The sequence below is a fragment of the Haliotis asinina genome, chromosome 2 (genome assembly GCF_037392515.1).
Source record: "Haliotis asinina isolate JCU_RB_2024 chromosome 2, JCU_Hal_asi_v2, whole genome shotgun sequence".
Lineage (NCBI taxonomy): Eukaryota > Metazoa > Mollusca > Gastropoda > Lepetellida > Haliotidae > Haliotis > Haliotis asinina.
In genome coordinates, this window is record NC_090281.1 from 66,800,124 (window position 1) to 66,812,883 (window position 12,760).

Consider the following 12,760-nt stretch of genomic DNA (forward strand, 5'->3'; position numbering starts at 1 on the left):
ATTGTGACTGTGACTGCTCCAGTGTCAACATCCAAGTTGGAAGAACCAGAAGGAGACTTGGTGTGATCGCACATCATTACACCTTAATTAGCCCCACCCAAATCCTCTTTATATAAGCTCCGACTCATGATTCCATTGTGCAAAGTTGTGTTTTTGGATATGTTCAAACCTTATTAATGTAAGGAAATGAAGTAGCAGAGAAGAATATGCTCAAGCTATATCACCTGGAAGAGATTTAGCTTGTTTCTCCAAAGGCTTGCAACTTTTTAATTCCGTGGTGTAGTGGTTATCACGTCTGCTTAACACGCAGAAGGCCGCGAGTTCGAGCCTCGCCGGAACCTTATTTTTTCTTGGAGTTGCATTATATCTTGCAATAAGCACAACTCTCTTTCTCAACTTGAAACCTACCACAAGTGAAGCGGGCTTCTTACAGATTAATTCTTTCCTACTTCTCTCCCTTTAACATGTACGTGGGCCCTCAGCATATCCCCGTCTTGTGTTGTGTCAGTGTCAGCGACAGGTATAGGTCATTACAAATACGTGTGCCATGACAGCTAAGGTTCAGTGGTGTAGTGGTTATCACGTCTGCTTCACACGCAGAAGGCCGCGAGTTCGAGCCTCGCCTGAACCTTCCTTTGTTTTTACACCTCCATGAATTGTCGTTTTGCAATTCTTCCTTGCTGACAGATGTCAGAGCAGTTGTGTACTATATCCAATGCGTTATAAGACTCAGGGAGCGTTATATGAGGTTTGCTAACTGGCATTTATTGAGACAGATGAAAATGGGGTTGGCCAAAGCACTCAGAATGCCTCTCTTCCCTCCATCTCTGCCACATGTGACTGAGAGGAACGGTCATCAAGAACCAGGGTTACTAACCTCAGATGGCACTCCCCCTGGTTGGCTTCGCGCTCAGAAAGAGAGACTGTCTATCGTCCTCGTGGTTTGGTAGACTGTCAGTTTTACCTGAAGTCATGGCGATGCATACTATAGAAATGATCCCTAAAAGTATGATCTTAACAACTGCGTGCCGGATTTTGTACCTACTTCTTTTCAAAAGGCACGCCCGTGTGGTATGCAATAGCACCTATCGTTGTTGGTACACGTCTGGAAAAATCTCCAGCACGACAATCTGTCGTAGACAGGGCCACCTGTGTGCTCTTCGGATTCATTCCACGTTTGTGATTAACTGAAAAAAGCACATAGAGTACAGGCAATCTCAACTGATCAAGTGTTTTGTCAATGTAAATTGTTTTGTGATTACAGCGTATTGGTGGTTATCTCCCATTGACCGTGGGTATGATTGTGACTGTGACTGCTCCAGTGTCAACATCCAAGTTGGAAGAACCAGAAGGAGACTTGGTGTGATCGCACATCATTACACCTTAATTAGCCCCACCCAAATCCTCTTTATATAAGCTCCGACTCATGATTCCATTGTGCAAAGTTGTGTTTTTGGATATGTTCAAACCTTATTAATGTAAGGAAATGAAGTAGCAGAGAAGAATATGCTCAAGCTATATCGCCTGGAAGAGATTTAGCTTGTTTCTCCAAAGGCTTGCAACTTTTTAATTCCGTGGTGTAGTGGTTATCACGTCTGCTTAACACGCAGAAGGCCGCGAGTTCGAGCCTCGCCGGAACCTTATTTTTTCTTGGAGTTGCATTATATCTTGCAATAAGCACAACTCTCTTTCTCAACTTGAAACCTACCACAAGTGAAGCGGGCTTCTTACAGATTAATTCTTTCCTACTTCTCTCCCTTTAACATGTACGTGGGCCCTCAGCATATCCCCGGCTTGTGTTGTGTCAGTGTCAGCGACAGGTATAGGTCATTACAAATACGTGTGCCATGACAGCTAAGGTTCAGTGGTGTAGTGGTTATCACGTCTGCTTCACACGCAGAAGGCCGCGAGTTCGAGCCTCGCCTGAACCTTCCTTTGTTTTTACACCTCCATGAATTGTCGTTTTGCAATTCTTCCTTGCTGACAGATGTCAGAGCAGTTGTGTACTATATCCAATGCGTTATAAGACTCAGGGAGCGTTATATGAGGTTTGCTAACTGGCATTTATTGAGACAGATGAAAATGGGGTTGGCCAAACCACTCAGAATGCCTCTCTTCCCTCCATCTCTGCCACATGTGACTGAGAGGAACGGTCATCAAGAACCAGGGTTACTAACCTCAGATGGCACTCCCCCTGGTTGGCTTCGCGCTCAGAAAGAGAGACTGTCAGTTTTACCTGAAGTCATGGCGATGCATACTATAGAAATGATCCCTAAAAGTATGATCTTAACAACTGCGTGCCGGATTTTGTACCTACTTCTTTTCAAAAGGCACGCCCGTGTGGTATGCAATAGCACCTATCGTTGTTGGTACACGTCTGGAAAAATCTCCAGCACGACAATCTGTCGTAGACAGGGCCACCTGTGTGCTCTTCGGATTCATTCCACGTTTGTGATTAACTGAAAAAAGCACATAGAGTACAGGCAATCTCAACTGATCAAGTGTTTTGTCAATGTAAATTGTTTTGTGATTACAGCGTATTGGTGGTTATCTCCCATTGACCGTGGGTATGATTGTGACTGTGACTGCTCCAGTGTCAACATCCAAGTTGGAAGAACCAGAAGGAGACTTGGTGTGATCGCACATCATTACACCTTAATTAGCCCCACCCAAATCCTCTTTATATAAGCTCCGACTCATGATTCCATTGTGCAAAGTTGTGTTTTTGGATATGTTCAAACCTTATTAATGTAAGGAAATGAAGTAGCAGAGAAGAATATGCTCAAGCTATATCACCTGGAAGAGATTTAGCTTGTTTCTCCAAAGGCTTGCAACTTTTTAATTCCGTGGTGTAGTGGTTATCACGTCTGCTTAACACGCAGAAGGCCGCGAGTTCGAGCCTCGCCAGAACCTTATTTTTTCTTGGGGTTGCATTATATCTTGCAATAAGCACAACTCTCTTTCTCAACTTGAAACCTACCACAAGTGAAGCGGGCTTCTTACAGATTAATTCTTTCCTACTTCTCTCCCTTTAACATGTACGTGGGCCCTCAGCATATCCCCGGCTTGTGTTGTGTCAGTGTCAGCGACAGGTATAGGTCATTACAAATACGTGTGCCATGACAGCTAAGGTTCAGTGGTGTAGTGGTTATCACGTCTGCTTCACACGCAGAAGGCCGCGAGTTCGAGCCTCGCCTGAACCTTCCTTTGTTTTTACACCTCCATGAATTGTCGTTTTGCAATTCTTCCTTGCTGACAGATGTCAGAGCAGTTGTGTACTATATCCAATGCGTTATAAGACTCAGGGAGCGTTATATGAGGTTTGCTAACTGGCATTTATTGAGACAGATGAAAATGGGGTTGGCCAAACCACTCAGAATGCCTCTCTTCCCTCCATCTCTGCCACATGTGACTGAGAGGAACGGTCATCAAGAACCAGGGTTACTAACCTCAGATGGCACTCCCCCTGGTTGGCTTCGCGCTCAGAAAGAGAGACTGTCTATCGTCCTCGTGGTTTGGTAGACTGTCAGTTTTACCTGAAGTCATGGCGATGCATACTATAGAAATGATCCCTAAAAGTATGATCTTAACAACTGCGTGCCGGATTTTGTACCTACTTCTTTTCAAAAGGCACGCCCGTGTGGTATGCAATAGCACCTATCGTTGTTGGTACACGTCTGGAAAAATCTCCAGCACGACAATCTGTCGTAGACAGGGCCACCTGTGTGCTCTTCGGATTCATTCCACGTTTGTGATTAACTGAAAAAAGCACATAGAGTACAGGCAATCTCAACTGATCAAGTGTTTTCTCAATGTAAATTGTTTTGTGATTACAGCGTATTGGTGGTTATCTCCCATTGACCGTGGGTATGATTGTGACTGTGACTGCTCCAGTGTCAACATCCAAGTTGGAAGAACCAGAAGGAGACTTGGTGTGATCGCACATCATTACACCTTAATTAGCCCCACCCAAATCCTCTTTATATAAGCTCCGACTCATGATTCCATTGTGCAAAGTTGTGTTTTTGGATATGTTCAAACCTTATTAATGTAAGGAAATGAAGTAGCAGAGAAAAATATGCTCAAGCTATATCACCTTGAAGAGATTTAGCTTGTTTCTCCAAAGGCTTGCAACTGGTTCCGTGGTGTAGTGGTTATCACGTCTGCTTAACACGCAGAAGGCCGCGAGTTCGAGCCTCGCCGGAACCTTATTTTTTCTTGGGGTTGCATTATATCTTGCAATAAGCACAACTCTCTTTCTCAACTTGAAACCTACCACAAGTGAAGCGGGCTTCTTACAGATTAATTCTTTCCTACTTCTCTCCCTTTAACATGTACGTGGGCCCTCAGCATATCCCCGGCTTGTGTTGTGTCAGTGTCAGCGACAGGTATAGGTCATTACAAATACGTGTGCCATGACAGCTAAGGTTCAGTGGTGTAGTGGTTATCACGTCTGCTTCACACGCAGAAGGCCGCGAGTTCGAGCCTCGCCTGAACCTTCCTTTGTTTTTACACCTCCATGAATTGTCGTTTTGCAATTCTTCCTTGCTGACAGATGTCAGAGCAGTTGTGTACTATATCCAATGCGTTATAAGACTCAGGGAGCGTTATATGAGGTTTGCTAACTGGCATTTATTGAGACAGATGAAAATGGGGTTGGCCAAACCACTCAGAATGCCTCTCTTCCCTCCATCTCTGCCACATGTGACTGAGAGGAACGGTCATCAAGAACCAGGGTTACTAACCTCAGATGGCACTCCCCCTGGTTGGCTTCGCGCTCAGAAAGAGAGACTGTCTATCGTCCTCGTGGTTTGGTAGACTGTCAGTTTTACCTGAAGTCATGGCGATGCATACTATAGAAATGATCCCTAAAAGTATGATCTTAACAACTGCGTGCCGGATTTTGTACCTACTTCTTTTCAAAAGGCACGCCCGTGTGGTATGCAATAGCACCTATCGTTGTTGGTACACGTCTGGAAAAATCTCCAGCACGACAATCTGTCGTAGACAGGGCCACCTGTGTGCTCTTCGGATTCATTCCACGTTTGTGATTAACTGAAAAAAGCACATAGAGTACAGGCAATCTCAACTGATCAAGTGTTTTGTCAATGTAAATTGTTTTGTGATTACAGCGTATTGGTGGTTATCTCCCATTGACCGTGGGTATGATTGTGACTGTGACTGCTCCAGTGTCAACATCCAAGTTGGAAGAACCAGAAGGAGACTTGGTGTGATCGCACATCATTACACCTTAATTAGCCCCACCCAAATCCTCTTTATATAAGCTCCGACTCATGATTCCATTGTGCAAAGTTGTGTTTTTGGATATGTTCAAACCTTATTAATGTAAGGAAATGAAGTAGCAGAGAGAAATATGCTCAAGCTATATCACCTGGAAGAGATTTAGCTTGTTTCTCCAAAGGCTTGCAACTGGTTCCGTGGTGTAGTGGTTATCACGTCTGCTTAACACGCAGAAGGCCGCGAGTTCGAGCCTCGCCGGAACCTTATTTTTTCTTGGGGTTGCATTATATCTTGCAATAAGCACAACTCTCTTTCTCAACTTGAAACCTACCACAAGTGAAGCGGGCTTCTTACAGATTAATTCTTTCCTACTTCTCTCCCTTTAACATGTACGTGGGCCCTCAGCATATCCCCGGCTTGTGTTGTGTCAGTGTCAGCGACAGGTATAGATCATTACAAATACGTGTGCCATGACAGCTAAGGTTCAGTGGTGTAGTGGTTATCACGTCTGCTTCACACTCAGAAGGCTGCGAGTTCGAGCCTCGCCTGAACCTTCCTTTGTTTTTACACCTCCATGAATTGTCGTTTTGCAATTCTTCCTTGCTGACAGATGTCAGAGCAGTTGTGTACTATATCCAATGCGTTATAAGACTCAGGGAGCGTTATATGAGGTTTGCTAACTGGCATTTATTGAGACAGATGAAAATGGGGTTGGCCAAACCACTCAGAATGCCTCTCTTCCCTCCATCTCTGCCACATGTGACTGAGAGGAACGGTCATCAAGAACCAGGGTTACTAACCTCAGATGGCACTCACCCTGGTTGGCTTCGCGCTCAGAAAGAGAGACTGTCTATCGTCCTCGTGGTTTGGTGGACTGTCAGTTTTACCTGAAGTCATGGCGATGCATACTATAGAAATGATCCCTAAAAGTATGATCTTAACAACTGCGTGCCGGATTTTGTACCTACTTCTTTTCAAAAGGCACGCCCGTGTGGTATGCAATAGCACCTATCGTTGTTGGTACACGTCTGGAAAAATCTCCAGCACGACAATCTGTCGTAGACAGGGCCACCTGTGTGCTCTTCGGATTCATTCCACGTTTGTGATTAACTGAAAAAAGCACATAGAGTACAGGCAATCTCAACTGATCAAGTGTTTTGTCAATGTAAATTGTTTTGTGATTACAGCGTATTGGTGGTTATCTCCCATTGACCGTGGGTATGATTGTGACTGTGACTGCTCCAGTGTCAACATCCAAGTTGGAAGAACCAGAAGGAGACTTGGTGTGATCGCACATCATTACACCTTAATTAGCCCCACCCAAATCCTCTTTATATAAGCTCCGACTCATGATTCCATTGTGCAAAGTTGTGTTTTTGGATATGTTCAAACCTTATTAATGTAAGGAAATGAAGTAGCAGAGAAGAATATGCTCAAGCTATATCACCTGGAAGAGATTTAGCTTGTTTCTCCAAAGGCTTGCAACTGGTTCCGTGGTGTAGTGGTTATCACGTCTGCTTAACACGCAGAAGGCCGCGAGTTCGAGCCTCGCCGGAACCTTATTTTTTCTTGGGGTTGCATTATATCTTGCAATAAGCACAACTCTCTTTCTCAACTTGAAACCTACCACAAGTGAAGCGGGCTTCTTACAGATTAATTCTTTCCTACTTCTCTCCCTTTAACATGTACGTGGGCCCTCAGCATATCCCCGGCTTGTGTTGTGTCAGTGTCAGCGACAGGTATAGGTCATTACAAATACGTGTGCCATGACAGCTAAGGTTCAGTGGTGTAGTGGTTATCACGTCTGCTTCACACGCAGAAGGCCGCGAGTTCGAGCCTCGACTGAACCTTCCTTTGTTTTTACACCTCCATGAATTGTCGTTTTGCAATTCTTCCTTGCTGACAGATGTCAGAGCAGTTGTGTACTATATACAATGCGTTATAAGACTCAGGGAGCGTTATATGAGGTTTGCTAACTGGCATTTATTGAGACAGATGAAAATGGGGTTGGCCAAACCACTCAGAATGCCTCTCTTCCCTCCATCTCTGCCACATGTGACTGAGAGGAACGGTCATCAAGAACCAGGGTTACTAACCTCAGATGGCACTCACCCTGGTTGGCTTCGCGCTCAGAAAGAGAGACTGTCTATCGTCCTCGTGGTTTGGTAGACTGTCAGTTTTACCTGAAGTCATGGCGATGCATACTATAGAAATGATCCCTAAAAGTATGATCTTAACAACTGCGTGCCGGATTTTGTACCTACTTCTTTTCAAAAGGCACGCCCGTGTGGTATGCAATAGCACCTATCGTTGTTGGTACACGTCTGGAAAAATCTCCAGCACGACAATCTGTCGTAGACAGGGCCACCTGTGTGCTCTTCGGATTCATTCCACGTTTGTGATTAACTGAAAAAAGCACATAGAGTACAGGCAATCTCAACTGATCAAGTGTTTTGTCAATGTAAATTGTTTTGTGATTACAGCGTATTGGTGGTTATCTCCCATTGACCGTGGGTATGATTGTGACTGTGACTGCTCCAGTGTCAACATCCAAGTTGGAAGAACCAGAAGGAGACTTGGTGTGATCGCACATCATTACACCTTAATTAGCCCCACCCAAATCCTCTTTATATAAGCTCCGACTCATGATTCCATTGTGCAAAGTTGTGTTTTTGGATATGTTCAAACCTTATTAATGTAAGGAAATGAAGTAGCAGAGAAGAATATGCTCAAGCTATATCACCTGGAAGAGATTTAGCTTGTTTCTCCAAAGGCTTGCAACTGGTTCCGTGGTGTAGTGGTTATCACGTCTGCTTAACACGCAGAAGGCCGCGAGTTCGAGCCTCGCCGGAACCTTATTTTTTCTTGGGGTTGCATTATATCTTGCAATAAGCACAACTCTCTTTCTCAACTTGAAACCTACCACAAGTGAAGCGGGCTTCTTACAGATTAATTCTTTCCTACTTCTCTCCCTTTAACATGTACGTGGGCCCTCAGCATATCCCCGGCTTGTGTTGTGTCAGTGTCAGCGACAGGTATAGGTCATTACAAATACGTGTGCCATGACAGCTAAGGTTCAGTGGTGTAGTGGTTATCACGTCTGCTTCACACGCAGAAGGCCGCGAGTTCGAGCCTCGACTGAACCTTCCTTTGTTTTTACACCTCCATGAATTGTCGTTTTGCAATTCTTCCTTGCTGACAGATGTCAGAGCAGTTGTGTACTATATACAATGCGTTATAAGACTCAGGGAGCGTTATATGAGGTTTGCTAACTGGCATTTATTGAGACAGATGAAAATGGGGTTGGCCAAACCACTCAGAATGCCTCTCTTCCCTCCATCTCTGCCACATGTGACTGAGAGGAACGGTCATCAAGAACCAGGGTTACTAACCTCAGATGGCACTCACCCTGGTTGGCTTCGCGCTCAGAAAGAGAGACTGTCTATCGTCCTCGTGGTTTGGTAGACTGTCAGTTTTACCTGAAGTCATGGCGATGCATACTATAGAAATGATCCCTAAAAGTATGATCTTAACTACTGCGGGCCGGATTTTGTACCTACTTCTTTTCAAAAGGCACGCCCGTGTGGTATGCAATAGCACCTATCGTTGTTGGTACACGTCTGGAAAAATCTCCAGCACGACAATCTGTCGTAGACAGGGCCACCTGTGTGCTCTTCGGATTCATTCCACGTTTGTGATTAACTGAAAAAAGCACATAGAGTACAGGCAATCTCAACTGATCAAGTGTTTTGTCAATGTAAATTGTTTTGTGATTACAGCGTATTGGTGGTTATCTCCCATTGACCGTGGGTATGATTGTGACTGTGACTGCTCCAGTGTCAACATCCAAGTTGGAAGAACCAGAAGGAGACTTGGTGTGATCGCACATCATTACACCTTAATTAGCCCCACCCAAATCCTCTTTATATAAGCTCCGACTCATGATTCCATTGTGCAAAGTTGTGTTTTTGGATATGTTCAAACCTTATTAATGTAAGGAAATGAAGTAGCAGAGAAAAATATGCTCAAGCTATATCACCTGGAAGAGATTTAGCTTGTTTCTCCAAAGGCTTGCAACTGGTTCCGTGGTGTAGTGGTTATCACGTCTGCTTAACACGCAGAAGGCCGCGAGTTCGAGCCTCGCCGGAACCTTATTTTTTCTTGGGGTTGCATTATATCTTGCAATAAGCACAACTCTCTTTCTCAACTTGAAACCTACCACAAGTGAAGCGGGCTTCTTACAGATTAATTCTTTCCTACTTCTCTCCCTTTAACATGTACGTGGGCCCTCAGCATATCCCCGGCTTGTGTTGTGTCAGTGTCAGCGACAGGTATAGATCATTACAAATACGTGTGCCATGACAGCTAAGGTTCAGTGGTGTAGTGGTTATCACGTCTGCTTCACACTCAGAAGGCTGCGAGTTCGAGCCTCGCCTGAACCTTCCTTTGTTTTTACACCTCCATGAATTGTCGTTTTGCAATTCTTCCTTGCTGACAGATGTCAGAGCAGTTGTGTACTATATCCAATGCGTTATAAGACTCAGGGAGCGTTATATGAGGTTTGCTAACTGGCATTTATTGAGACAGATGAAAATGGGGTTGGCCAAACCACTCAGAATGCCTCTCTTCCCTCCATCTCTGCCACATGTGACTGAGAGGAACGGTCATCAAGAACCAGGGTTACTAACCTCAGATGGCACTCCCCCTGGTTGGCTTCGCGCTCAGAAAGAGAGACTGTCTATCGTCCTCGTGGTTTGGTAGACTGTCAGTTTTACCTGAAGTCATGGCGATGCATACTATAGAAATGATCCCTAAAAGTATGATCTTAACAACTGCGTGCCGGATTTTGTACCTACTTCTTTTCAAAAGGCACGCCCGTGTGGTATGCAATAGCACCTATCGTTGTTGGTACACGTCTGGAAAAATCTCCAGCACGACAATCTGTCGTAGACAGGGCCACCTGTGTGCTCTTCGGATTCATTCCACGTTTGTGATTAACTGAAAAAAGCACATAGAGTACAGGCAATCTCAACTGATCAAGTGTTTTGTCAATGTAAATTGTTTTGTGATTACAGCGTATTGGTGGTTATCTCCCATTGACCGTGGGTATGATTGTGACTGTGACTGCTCCAGTGTCAACATCCAAGTTGGAAGAACCAGAAGGAGACTTGGTGTGATCGCACATCATTACACCTTAATTAGCCCCACCCAAATCCTCTTTATATAAGCTCCGACTCATGATTCCATTGTGCAAAGTTGTGTTTTTGGATATGTTCAAACCTTATTAATGTAAGGAAATGAAGTAGCAGAGAAGAATATGCTCAAGCTATATCACCTGGAAGAGATTTAGCTTGTTTCTCCAAAGGCTTGCAACTGGTTCCGTGGTGTAGTGGTTATCACGTCTGCTTAACACGCAGAAGGCCGCGAGTTCGAGCCTCGCCGGAACCTTATTTTTTCTTGGGGTTGCATTATATCTTGCAATAAGCACAACTCTCTTTCTCAACTTGAAACCTACCACAAGTGCAGCGGGCTTCTTACAGATTAATTCTTTCCTACTTCTCGCCCTTTAACATGTACGTGGGCCCTCAGCATATCCCCGGCTTGTGTTGTGTCAGTGTCAGCGACAGGTATAGGTCATTACAAATACGTGTGCCATGACAGCTAAGGTTCAGTGGTGTAGTGGTTATCACGTCTGCTTCACACGCAGAAGGCCGCGAGTTCGAGCCTCGCCTGAACCTTCCTTTGTTTTTACACCTCCATGAATTGTCGTTTTGCAATTCTTCCTTGCTGACAGATGTCAGAGCAGTTGTGTACTATATCCAATGCGTTATAAGACTCAGGGAGCGTTATATGAGGTTTGCTAACTGGCATTTATTGAGACAGATGAAAATGGGGTTGGCCAAACCACTCAGAATGCCTCTCTTCCCTCCATCTCTGCCACATGTGACTGAGAGGAACGGTCATCAAGAACCAGGGTTACTAACCTCAGATGGCACTCACCCTGGTTGGCTTCGCGCTCAGAAAGAGAGACTGTCTATCGTCCTCGTGGTTTGGTAGACTGTCAGTTTTACCTGAAGTCATGGCGATGCATACTATAGAAATGATCCCTAAAAGTATGATCTTAACTACTGCGGGCCGGATTTTGTACCTACTTCTTTTCAAAAGGCACGCCCGTGTGGTATGCAATAGCACCTATCGTTGTTGGTACACGTCTGGAAAAATCTCCAGCACGACAATCTGTCGTAGACAGGGCCACCTGTGTGCTCTTCGGATTCATTCCACGTTTGTGATTAACTGAAAAAAGCACATAGAGTACAGGCAATCTCAACTGATCAAGTGTTTTGTCAATGTAAATTGTTTTGTGATTACAGCGTATTGGTGGTTATCTCCCATTGACCGTGGGTATGATTGTGACTGTGACTGCTCCAGTGTCAACATCCAAGTTGGAAGAACCAGAAGGAGACTTGGTGTGATCGCACATCATTACACCTTAATTAGCCCCACCCAAATCCTCTTTATATAAGCTCCGACTCATGATTCCATTGTGCAAAGTTGTGTTTTTGGATATGTTCAAACCTTATTAATGTAAGGAAATGAAGTAGCAGAGAAGAATATGCTCAAGCTATATCACCTGGAAGAGATTTAGCTTGTTTCTCCAAAGGCTTGCAACTGGTTCCGTGGTGTAGTGGTTATCACGTCTGCTTAACACGCAGAAGGCCGCGAGTTCGAGCCTCGCCGGAACCTTATTTTTACTTGGGGTTGCATTATATCTTGCAATAAGCACAACTCTCTTTCTCAACTTGAAACCTACCACAAGTGAAGCGGGCTTCTTACAGATTCTTTCCTACTTCTCTCCCTTTAACATGTACGTGGGCCCTCAGCATATCCCCGGCTTGTGTTGTGTCAGTGTCAGCGACAGGTATAGGTCATTACAAATACGTGTGCCATGACAGCTAAGGTTCAGTGGTGTAGTGGTTATCACGTCTGCTTCACACGCGATGCATACTATAGAAATGATCCCTAAAAGTATGATCTTAACAACTGCGTGCCGGATTTTGTACCTACTTCTTTTCAAAAGGCACGCCCGTGTGGTATGCAATAGCACCTATCGTTGTTGGTACACGTCTGGAAAAATCTCCAGCACGACAATCTGTCGTAGACAGGGCCACCTGTGTGCTCTTCGGATTCATTCCACGTTTGTGATTAACTGAAAAAAGCACATAGAGTACAGGCAATCTCAACTGATCAAGTGTTTTGTCAATGTAAATTGTTTTGTGATTACAGCGTATTGGTGGTTATCTCCCATTGACCGTGGGTATGATTGTGACTGTGACTGCTCCAGTGTCAACATCCAAGTTGGAAGAACCAGAAGGAGACTTGGTGTGATCGCACATCATTACACCTTAATTAGCCCCACCCAAATCCTCTTTATATAAGCTCCGACTCATGATTCCATTGTGCAAAGTTGTGTTTTTGGATATGTTCAAACCTTATTAATGTAAGGAAATGAAGTAGCAGA

At 44.5% G+C, this 12,760-nt stretch overlaps 26 non-coding genes and 2 pseudogenes across 26 annotated transcripts; 18 read left to right on the forward strand and 10 right to left on the reverse strand.

The window, feature by feature from the left end:
- Nucleotides 1-268: 268 nt before the first annotated feature.
- On the forward strand, nucleotides 269-343 carry Trnav-aac (transfer RNA valine (anticodon AAC)). The gene has a single exon. It is a non-coding gene; the product is annotated as a tRNA-Val (tRNA).
- A 215-nt stretch (nucleotides 344-558) lies between these two features.
- On the forward strand, nucleotides 559-631 carry Trnav-cac (transfer RNA valine (anticodon CAC)). Its single transcript has one exon. It is a non-coding gene; the product is annotated as a tRNA-Val (tRNA).
- A 165-nt stretch (nucleotides 632-796) lies between these two features.
- On the reverse strand, nucleotides 797-1,016 carry LOC137275230 (small nucleolar RNA U3). The gene has a single exon (XR_010956546.1). It is a non-coding gene; the product is annotated as a small nucleolar RNA U3 (small nucleolar RNA).
- A 552-nt stretch (nucleotides 1,017-1,568) lies between these two features.
- Trnav-aac (transfer RNA valine (anticodon AAC)) lies at nucleotides 1,569-1,643 on the forward strand. Its single transcript has one exon. It is a non-coding gene; the product is annotated as a tRNA-Val (tRNA).
- A 215-nt stretch (nucleotides 1,644-1,858) lies between these two features.
- Nucleotides 1,859-1,931, forward strand: Trnav-cac (transfer RNA valine (anticodon CAC)). Its single transcript has one exon. It is a non-coding gene; the product is annotated as a tRNA-Val (tRNA).
- A 170-nt stretch (nucleotides 1,932-2,101) lies between these two features.
- Nucleotides 2,102-2,288, reverse strand: LOC137275239 (small nucleolar RNA U3; annotated as a pseudogene).
- Nucleotides 2,289-3,130: 842 nt separating this feature from the next.
- Trnav-cac (transfer RNA valine (anticodon CAC)) lies at nucleotides 3,131-3,203 on the forward strand. The gene has a single exon. It is a non-coding gene; the product is annotated as a tRNA-Val (tRNA).
- A 165-nt stretch (nucleotides 3,204-3,368) lies between these two features.
- On the reverse strand, nucleotides 3,369-3,588 carry LOC137275209 (small nucleolar RNA U3). Its single transcript, XR_010956525.1, has one exon. It is a non-coding gene; the product is annotated as a small nucleolar RNA U3 (small nucleolar RNA).
- A 548-nt stretch (nucleotides 3,589-4,136) lies between these two features.
- On the forward strand, nucleotides 4,137-4,209 carry Trnav-aac (transfer RNA valine (anticodon AAC)). Its single transcript has one exon. It is a non-coding gene; the product is annotated as a tRNA-Val (tRNA).
- Nucleotides 4,210-4,426: 217 nt separating this feature from the next.
- On the forward strand, nucleotides 4,427-4,499 carry Trnav-cac (transfer RNA valine (anticodon CAC)). Its single transcript has one exon. It is a non-coding gene; the product is annotated as a tRNA-Val (tRNA).
- Nucleotides 4,500-4,664: 165 nt separating this feature from the next.
- Nucleotides 4,665-4,884, reverse strand: LOC137275210 (small nucleolar RNA U3). The gene has a single exon (XR_010956526.1). It is a non-coding gene; the product is annotated as a small nucleolar RNA U3 (small nucleolar RNA).
- Nucleotides 4,885-5,432: 548 nt separating this feature from the next.
- Trnav-aac (transfer RNA valine (anticodon AAC)) lies at nucleotides 5,433-5,505 on the forward strand. Its single transcript has one exon. It is a non-coding gene; the product is annotated as a tRNA-Val (tRNA).
- Nucleotides 5,506-5,722: 217 nt separating this feature from the next.
- Trnav-cac (transfer RNA valine (anticodon CAC)) lies at nucleotides 5,723-5,795 on the forward strand. The gene has a single exon. It is a non-coding gene; the product is annotated as a tRNA-Val (tRNA).
- Nucleotides 5,796-5,960: 165 nt separating this feature from the next.
- On the reverse strand, nucleotides 5,961-6,180 carry LOC137274970 (small nucleolar RNA U3). The gene has a single exon (XR_010956301.1). It is a non-coding gene; the product is annotated as a small nucleolar RNA U3 (small nucleolar RNA).
- Nucleotides 6,181-6,728: 548 nt separating this feature from the next.
- Trnav-aac (transfer RNA valine (anticodon AAC)) lies at nucleotides 6,729-6,801 on the forward strand. The gene has a single exon. It is a non-coding gene; the product is annotated as a tRNA-Val (tRNA).
- A 217-nt stretch (nucleotides 6,802-7,018) lies between these two features.
- Nucleotides 7,019-7,091, forward strand: Trnav-cac (transfer RNA valine (anticodon CAC)). The gene has a single exon. It is a non-coding gene; the product is annotated as a tRNA-Val (tRNA).
- A 165-nt stretch (nucleotides 7,092-7,256) lies between these two features.
- LOC137274971 (small nucleolar RNA U3) lies at nucleotides 7,257-7,476 on the reverse strand. The gene has a single exon (XR_010956302.1). It is a non-coding gene; the product is annotated as a small nucleolar RNA U3 (small nucleolar RNA).
- Nucleotides 7,477-8,024: 548 nt separating this feature from the next.
- On the forward strand, nucleotides 8,025-8,097 carry Trnav-aac (transfer RNA valine (anticodon AAC)). The gene has a single exon. It is a non-coding gene; the product is annotated as a tRNA-Val (tRNA).
- Nucleotides 8,098-8,314: 217 nt separating this feature from the next.
- Trnav-cac (transfer RNA valine (anticodon CAC)) lies at nucleotides 8,315-8,387 on the forward strand. Its single transcript has one exon. It is a non-coding gene; the product is annotated as a tRNA-Val (tRNA).
- Nucleotides 8,388-8,552: 165 nt separating this feature from the next.
- Nucleotides 8,553-8,772, reverse strand: LOC137274972 (small nucleolar RNA U3). Its single transcript, XR_010956303.1, has one exon. It is a non-coding gene; the product is annotated as a small nucleolar RNA U3 (small nucleolar RNA).
- A 548-nt stretch (nucleotides 8,773-9,320) lies between these two features.
- On the forward strand, nucleotides 9,321-9,393 carry Trnav-aac (transfer RNA valine (anticodon AAC)). The gene has a single exon. It is a non-coding gene; the product is annotated as a tRNA-Val (tRNA).
- Nucleotides 9,394-9,610: 217 nt separating this feature from the next.
- On the forward strand, nucleotides 9,611-9,683 carry Trnav-cac (transfer RNA valine (anticodon CAC)). The gene has a single exon. It is a non-coding gene; the product is annotated as a tRNA-Val (tRNA).
- Nucleotides 9,684-9,848: 165 nt separating this feature from the next.
- On the reverse strand, nucleotides 9,849-10,068 carry LOC137275211 (small nucleolar RNA U3). The gene has a single exon (XR_010956527.1). It is a non-coding gene; the product is annotated as a small nucleolar RNA U3 (small nucleolar RNA).
- Nucleotides 10,069-10,616: 548 nt separating this feature from the next.
- On the forward strand, nucleotides 10,617-10,689 carry Trnav-aac (transfer RNA valine (anticodon AAC)). The gene has a single exon. It is a non-coding gene; the product is annotated as a tRNA-Val (tRNA).
- A 217-nt stretch (nucleotides 10,690-10,906) lies between these two features.
- Nucleotides 10,907-10,979, forward strand: Trnav-cac (transfer RNA valine (anticodon CAC)). The gene has a single exon. It is a non-coding gene; the product is annotated as a tRNA-Val (tRNA).
- Nucleotides 10,980-11,144: 165 nt separating this feature from the next.
- On the reverse strand, nucleotides 11,145-11,364 carry LOC137274973 (small nucleolar RNA U3). The gene has a single exon (XR_010956304.1). It is a non-coding gene; the product is annotated as a small nucleolar RNA U3 (small nucleolar RNA).
- Nucleotides 11,365-11,912: 548 nt separating this feature from the next.
- On the forward strand, nucleotides 11,913-11,985 carry Trnav-aac (transfer RNA valine (anticodon AAC)). The gene has a single exon. It is a non-coding gene; the product is annotated as a tRNA-Val (tRNA).
- Nucleotides 11,986-12,185: 200 nt separating this feature from the next.
- On the reverse strand, nucleotides 12,186-12,277 carry LOC137275243 (small nucleolar RNA U3; annotated as a pseudogene).
- Nucleotides 12,278-12,760: the final 483 nt, after the last annotated feature.